General features: G+C 30.5%; 1 long non-coding RNA gene across 1 annotated transcript; it reads right to left on the bottom strand.

The window, feature by feature from the left end:
• Positions 1-1,600: 1,600 nt before the first annotated feature.
• Positions 1,601-8,311, bottom strand: LOC127707329 (uncharacterized). Its single transcript, XR_007984782.1, has 3 exons — positions 8,293-8,311; positions 2,448-2,557; positions 1,601-1,827 (listed from the first exon to the last, which is right to left on the bottom strand). It is a non-coding gene; the product is annotated as an uncharacterized LOC127707329 (long non-coding RNA).
• Positions 8,312-8,680: the final 369 nt, after the last annotated feature.

The raw sequence follows: 8,680 nt of genomic DNA on the forward strand, positions 1-8,680 counted from the left end.
TATCTAGAATCTTAGCTAAATTTATTCATTATTTTCAATTTACAAATACATGACAAATTAAAGTACTAACATTCCATTCTATAATAATTTAAAAAAAAAAAACATCTACATACATAACAAAATTATAAAACTCTAATTTTGTGCATTTTTGTTTGTTTTTGCTAAAGCTGTTTTTAAGGAACAAAAACATATCAATTCCATGATGTAAAAGGACTGAGTATTTAAATATAATAAGCAGAAACATATTTGCAGAATTCTCTTTGTTGTGGTTGTTTTGATTGTCTTACCTAATTACAACTATCAACTATTTTAATAGAAAGAGTTATTTCCCTTTGAATACAAAGATTCGAGCTGAATAATAAAATCCAACGTAATTTGGAGGGTTTAACAAGCACCCAATTAAATACAACCCCTTTCTTATTAAAATAAAAAAATCAAGACCTTAATACTTATTTTTTATAAGAATATTAATAATTATAAACGTGTAAACCTTTAAGCTAAAAAAAAAAAAACAAATTTCTTCAATTTTTAAAGATACGAAAAATATTCTTATTTTAACAAGAGTTGTTTCCCTTTCATTGCTTACTGTTTTGAATCCATCGAAGAAAAAAAAAAGATTCACATATAAGATCCCAGTTACATGTCTATATGTTTTATCAGTGCAATTAATTTCAAAATATATATTTGATTATGCTCGCGTGGACATCAATATAATATAAAAAATACACAATGAAGAGCTTCACCACTAAAACAAGGATTTTAAATGTAAAACCAACTGTTGTATACATGCATTGTATGATTGCTTACATCAGGGTACCAGATAAAATTTACTGCTATCTAGCTTTTTCTTGTTAATATTGTATAATTACGCACAAAAGAAATATTTAAAACATTGAAATTTAATATATACCAAGTTTCTTAATATTTCGAAGAATTACCATTTTGTCTTCTTTTTTTTACTACTATGTGCAAATAATACACTGCTTATTTTCTCGGTATCACTTCCATATTTAAAAAAAAAACAAGATTTTCCATCTAAAAATGAAGATTCTATAAAAAAATATTGTTTTTAACATTTATTTTCCGTGGTGCTAGGTTACAAATAAAAAAAGTTATTATATTTTGTTTTGCCAATGAAATGTACATTGTTCGTGTTATTTTTAAATAGTTTTGCCCATTACGACAATACTGTTGTTTCAAGAAGCACTTTTCTTTACTATTTTTTATCAAAAACGTTCTCCTTCGAACCGTTTGTTGTTGTTGAAGACGGTATGTTGACGTCCGACATGAAGATGTATTTTTTCTCTTTCTGTTCGCATTTATTTGATTTCGTGATGACTGAAATATGTTAATATAAGAATAGAACGATATATCAGATTTTTTGTTTTTTTAGTTTTGGACAAATAATTGTGTAAAAATTATTAACAATTACATGTAGCATTTACTTTGGTCGGTAAAAGTTGCATACTTAAAATGAATAAAGTTTAATCATTGACATTAATTTTAAACTATTTAAACACCCATTCATGTTCTGGCACGACTTCTGGTTTTATCCTTGTTGAAACTGCCTCAACCTTTCGTTGATGGTGCTGCCGTCTGCTTTTCTTGGTTAGTTGACCATCATGCTTTTGGCCTAGTTTTTTTACTAATTTATCAACATCATCAGACCTCCAAGGCAGAGGACTGACGATAAACGATCCTTCGTCTTATGAATCTGTTTGTTCATAAGACATGTTCTGCACCACAAGGCTTTTCGAGCCCTTTTCTTTTTGTTCCTCTGGTATACTGGACTTTTACTTTTAGGGCCTTTTTTCTGTTGTTTAATTTCTAAAAAAAAGAGAATAGAGCTCAAATCAAAATTCCTTGAATTTCATTTTGAATACATACAAATAGATTCCATATATGCCGTAATGACTCTCTTTCAATAAAGATATTATTATCATTATTATTATTATTATAACCTCAGCAAAAAGCAGTCTGTAAAAACAATACTAGTGATTACTGTGACAGAAAGCATGCTGTATATTATTTATGAATATAATATAATCCAACAGAACACTCAATTCCTAGCATTTAATTTCTCTCTTTTTGAGTATTGAAAATTCAATTGTCGAGAGTGGAGAAATATTATATTGCACGAGATTTGGTGTTGGATTCTGTTTCTATTTTGATTTTTAGACGTTACGTAGACAAACTTTTTCACTGATCTGCAAAATGAGGTATATATATATATATGTGACGTCGTTAGATATGGTCATCTTTTTCCTTTTTTTATTGTAGCGTCACAAAAGGAATTTAGTGAAAATAAAAAAAATGAAGTTAAAAGGGGGTTCCCTGTTTAAAGTGAAATAAGTATATAATATTAAATAAAAATCCCGTCTAAATCCGCTTCTTATGTTGACTGTAATATCTGAATTGTTCGCCATAATAAAAAAATCAGTTCTTACTCTTCTCATCTTGCTGTACACAGCCATTTTCTTGTTATGTTCTTCTTGTTTACCAGTTTCGTCTCTTCGTTTCTTTGCTTTGAACGATTCAAAATTTGTCTTTATCCCTTCTACAAAAAAAAATCTACATAAGGCAATTTAAAAGAAATATATTTTTAACATACAATTGCTTGTCTCCATTTGAGACTAAACAGTGTCACTTGGTTAGTCCATGGTAGAATGTTTTGATGTGATATGATCGAAATCAAAATAGATCTATTAAAGTTATATGATAGTATGCATTTGCTAGTATGTGATCCATTAACATAAAACTTATTTATAATATGGAAATTATATGGCGTTTCAAAATATTACTGAAAGTGTCTGCTTATATGCCCGTGCAAATGCGTAAATAAAGTAATATATAAGGAAATAAATAATATGTATATTTATTTTTCAAAATCATGAGTAAGAAAAGGAGTCCAAATCTTACGTCGCAGGAGATTCAAAAAGTTTTAACGCAAAATGGAGAAGAATAAATCTAAATATTTTGCCGACTGAGCAACACAAGTATTATTTTTATTGTAATGTACATTGTACATGAAATTATACATGAAAAGTAATTAGAATTCTAGTTGATAATCATAAGACCATCATAAGTCATGTCACGAGCTAGTGTCCTAAGTTTACGACAAAAATTATGATATATCGTAACTTGGGACACTTACGAAAACATATCTTACGACTATGACATGTCCTAAGACCATCATAAGACATGTCTTAGTCATAAGATACTTTCGAAAAACATGCCCCTGGTAACAATCATGATACGAGAATTAAGAAACTCGAAGAGAACACTATCGCCCAACCGAGTGTTCCAACAGTCATCGAATCAAAGGAAATTGAGTCACTAAAGGCAGCCATTCTTGACTTGCAATGCAGGTCAATGAAAAACAATCTGATCTTCACGGGATTGCATAGAGTTCCGGGTGAAGACACGGAAGAGCTTTGGCGATGTTTTTTATACAATGAGCTGGGGATCGACTACAAGATCGAATTCGGCAATGTCCATCGATTCAGAACAAAGGGAGACAACAGAAGAGCACCAATAGTTGCAAGATTCCTATATCACCGCGATCTGGAATATGTATTAGCAAATGCTACCAGACTTAAAGGTAGACTGTATGGAATACGGGAACAATTTCCTCATGAAATTGAACAAAAGCGGAAGGAACTGTATCCTGTGTTAAAACAGGCCAAACAGCAAAATAGACAAGCCTCTCTTGTGCGTGATAGGCTATATATAGACAATCAGCTCTACATTCCTGACACGGTATTAGAGGGCTCTAGAAAAGAGCATACCGGCTCTTCGACGACAAACCATGACACGAGGCCAAAAGGGTCTTATTCTAGTGATACCCCTCCTAGCAAAAGACAGCGACAGGGACCGTCTCCTCGTCCATCGCACGCAAATGCTCCACCGAATTCTGGCAGATAGAGGAATGGTGCAAGAGGACAACCTCAAAAGAAATCGTACAGTAATGAAACTTTGAATAAGAAATATACAATTAACAATGGTAGTTTAAATATGTGTTTCTTAAATGTGTGTGGACTTAAGAAAAGACTATTGTCTCCTGATTTCATTGACATTTTGCTTGATCATGATATTTGTATTTTTGTTGAAACGATGTTAACTGACCTAGATAATTTAAACTTACCAGACGATTATATTTATGTCACAAAAAATAGAAAAAAATTTAAAAAAGCATCAGGTGGGATAGTTGTTATTTATAGAAAGAGTTTAGAAAAAGAGTTGAAATTCCATAATACTGAGAGTCAATTTGTTTTATGGTTTCAAATTTCGAAATCAATTTTGTCACTTAATTCAGATGTAATTTTTGGCTGTGTTTATGTACCACCTGAAAATTCTAAGTATTCTACTATAGAAGCTTTTGAAGAATTGGAAAATGAATTGAATATCCTAACAAACACTGAAAATTGTTATGTTGCCCTAGTTGGCGATTTTAACTTAAAAACTGGGTCTTTACCCGATTATATTATACCTGATGAGTCAGTTGTTAGTATGTTTGATTTAGATTGTGATGCTGATATATTACAGTATTTATATGATTTTGAGAATCTGACTCAAAACAAAATCACTTGCAAAGAGTGTCTCAGTGTACATGTAGACCTAATAAGTATGGTCATAGACTGTTAGAGTTGTGCAGAAAAAATAATTTGTATATTGCTAATTCAAGAGTTAGATCAGATAAAGATATTGGGGAGAAAACATGTAACGATTCAAGTGTTGTTGATTATTTAATTATTTCATCAATGCTCTTCCCTATGATTTTTTATTTTGAAATTGCTGACTTTATACCGTTATATTCTGATTGTCATTCATTTATACATTTTAGACTTCAGGCCACATTTAGTAAACCAGATTCAATTGTTACCGACAATAGAAATGATAAAACTTTTGTCAGGTGGAAAAGTGAACAGAAATCTGAATACGCTGATCGAATTCACAATGATCCCGAAGGTATTTTAGCCACTGTTATGAATAAACTGGACGAATTGTCCGTAAATAATGATGCAACTCAAAATGATATAAACAATATAGTTTTAGATATCAGCAAAAATTTTAAAGATGCGGCGGCAGAAACGTTTGGGAAAATAAAAAAACATAAACATTTTTACAAACATGAAAAATTCAAAACCTTGGTTTAATAGAAAATGCTCGATGAGTAGAAAAAAATTTCATAAAGCTCGAAAGAGATATAGTTTTTTGAAAAATGCTGAAAACAGAAGTAAAATGAGACAAGCTAGTAAAGAACATAAAATAACATTAAATAAGGCTTTTGCAAACTATCAACAGAAGGCTGCTGATGAGTTGCGTAACATTTCTAAAAAGGATACAAAAGCTCTATGGAAAATCCTTAATAATCTAAATGATAGTAAGAAAAAAGATAACAATGACGATATATCTCTAAAAGCATTGTATGATCATTTTAAAATCCTAAATGAAAATGTCGAGCCAGAAAATGACTTCGAACAAAATTTTGACTTTGAAACTTTATCAGACGATGTTGAGTTATTTTTAAATAGTCCAGTAACCGAAGATGAAATTAAAAAGATCGTTTCGAATTTAAAAAATGGCAAAGCTTCAGGTAGTGATGAAATTTTAAATGAATATATAAAGAATACAATTGACGATTTAATGCCAATTTACGTTAAGCTATTCAATTTAATTTTAGATACTGGAATTGTCCCAGACAGTTGATCTAATGGAATCATGATAACTATATTTAAAAATAAAGGATCAAGATCCGATCCCGAAATGTACAGAGGAATCACATTAAATTCATGCTTTAGTAAAACCTTTTCTGCTATGTTGAATTACAGGTTAAATAATTATGCAGATCACGTAGACCTGATTTCAAAATCACAAGCAGGTTTTCGTAGAGGATTCTCTACTGTTGATAATATATTTGTATTGTATTCTTTAATTACTATATATTTTTCATTTGGTAAGAAGCTATTTTGCACTTTTATAGACTTTAAAAGCGCTTTTGACACTATATGGAGATCGGGATTGTGGCAAAAAATGCAAAAATCAAACATTAAAGGTAAACTATTTAATGTGATCTATAATATGTATCAAAATATAAAAACATGTGTCAAGAAAGGAAATGAATTTTCCGAATTTTTTATATCTCACACAGGAGTAAAACAAGGTGAAAATTTATCACCTTTTTTATTTTCTTTGTTCCTAAATGATTTAGAAAGTTATTTTGTGGAAAATAATATAGAAAGTCTAGATAATATTTCAAATCTGTGCTTGGAATCACTACAAATGTATGTTAAATTGTTTATTATACTGTACGCAGATGATACTGCGCTATTGTCTGAAAGTGCAGAAGGATTACAAAAAACCCTTGTATGTTTTGAAGAATATTGTAAAAAATGGAAACTAAAGATTAACACAAGCAAAACTAAAGCAGTGATTTTTAGTAAAAAGAAAGTAAAAAGAAATCAGAATTTTAGGATATATGGAGAAAACATTGAAATAGTTGATTCATACTGCTACCTTGGTATACTTTTTAATTACAATGGTAGCTTTTGTACTGCAAGAAAAAAACTTCTTGATCAGGCACAGAAGTCTTTGTATGCTCTATACCGAAAAATAAAAAATATATGTATTCCCGTCGATTTGCAGCTTAAACTTTTTGACTCATTGGTTAGTCCTGTTTTATTATATGCTTCAGAGGTATGGGGATTTGAAAGTAAAGATAGCATTGAGAAAATACACCTTCAATTTTGCAAAAATATTTTGAAATTAAGAAGCAGTACACCAAATTATATGGTGTATGGGGAACTCGGAAGATTCCCTTTGGAAATTATTGTTAAACGTAAAATGGTGATGTTTTGGAATAGTTTATTATTGGAGAATAACAAGTTATCTTCCATTATGTATAAATTAATGCTCAAATTACATTTTCAATACCCCACAAAATTTAAATGGATTACGTACGTTAAATCCATATTTGACGAAAATGGAATTAGTTTTATTTGGCAAAATCAACTTTCATTAGATAAACCTGGTTTAAAGAACATTATTTCACAAAAACTGAATGACCAATTTATCCAACATTGGTTTTCCCAAATGAATAACTCTTCAAGAGGTGCATTTTATTCACATTACAAACAGGAATTTCGTTTGGAAACCTATTTAATAAAGTTGAAGCTGTGTGACAGGATTTATATAGCAAAATTCAGATGCTCAAATTTAAAATTTCCTGTAGAAACGGGAAGATGGTCTAGAATACCAAAAAATGAGCGAATTTGTCATCTCTGTGGAAACGGGATAGGAGATGAATTTCATTATCTATTCAAATGTCAAAAACAGGAAATAAAACTGCTTAGAAATAAATATATACCAGAATTTTATACTGCAAATCCAACGGAGTACAAATTAAAACAGCTTCTAACATTTTGTCATGTAGAACTTTACAAAAACTTAGCAATATTTTTAAAAATACTTACACGATACTTATGATTTATATTTGTCTTTTTTGAGTTGAATGTTATGGTAATTTGTAAATTGACATTTTGCTGTATTTTACCATGCATGCATGCATTATTATGTGTAGTGTAAATGTATTGAGTATAAAAATGTGTATACGTGTATATACGATGTCCTCTTGTACACCTATGTGTCTGAGGTTTAATAATAAAGTATTGTCTATTGTCTATTGGTAATGGGATTACTCATTTCAACACTTGGTCCGAAATCATATGAAGTGAATTCAATGGTAATTTGGAACGCCGTGTTTCGAAATAAAAAGAGGTAAGATACAGGTGTGTAGCAACAAGGGATCGACCATGTGATTTCAAAGAGGGGGGGGGTATGGTTATTTCCTAAATAAATATTCTGAATCCAGATTTCCCCCATACCTTATAGTGTTAAATTTTGAAAAAAAAAATGTTCGCGCTTTGGGCGAAAAAAAATTCTGACTCAGACAAAAAACCATACCCCCTCTCCTCCCTTAAAGTTAAATGGTTGCTCCCTAAAACAGCACAACAAAAATACCCTCTTGTAAAAAAAAGTCGACAGTATCAATGTAATGTTAACATAAGCTAGGATTTATACAGTAACGTAACACTCCTTTCCAAAATAAAAAAAAGTATCAACTGAATTTGACTACTTTTAACTTTTTAGATGTCATTCTTAATATGACAGTTAAACATGCCTTCTAGGCTAAGCAATTGTATTGCAGAACTGCAATTTCGACTATTTTGTTTTTGGGGTTGGGGGTTGGGGTTTTTTTTTGGGGGGGGGGGGTTATGGGTGGGGGCTACAAACCTCTAACAACACCCTCCACTTGATTAGGATATTGGGCCTTTTACAAATTCTATGATGAATCCAGACTTCTCTTTGTTCTCTGCAGAATTATATCTAAAAAAAAGTAATTCGAAAAATAATCTTACTGTAAATCAAAGCTTCCTTAAATAAGAGTGTAACAAATGTCGGTAAAATTATCAATATGTGCTAAAATGTTGTTTGAATCTGAATAGAACTATGATTACCAAATATACATATATATATCCTGCAAACTTTTCACTTAAATTGACCCAAAAGCTGTGTACAAAATTAAGATTTGTACTCGAATAAGTAGAATTTCATAATTAATGATTCAAAGTAGATATATGATCAAAATTAAATCTGTTTCAATGTCGTAAATCACAAGTAA

The sequence above is a fragment of the Mytilus californianus genome, unplaced genomic scaffold, assembly GCF_021869535.1.
Source record: "Mytilus californianus isolate M0D057914Y unplaced genomic scaffold, xbMytCali1.0.p SCAF_64, whole genome shotgun sequence".
Taxonomy (NCBI): domain Eukaryota; kingdom Metazoa; phylum Mollusca; class Bivalvia; order Mytilida; family Mytilidae; genus Mytilus; species Mytilus californianus.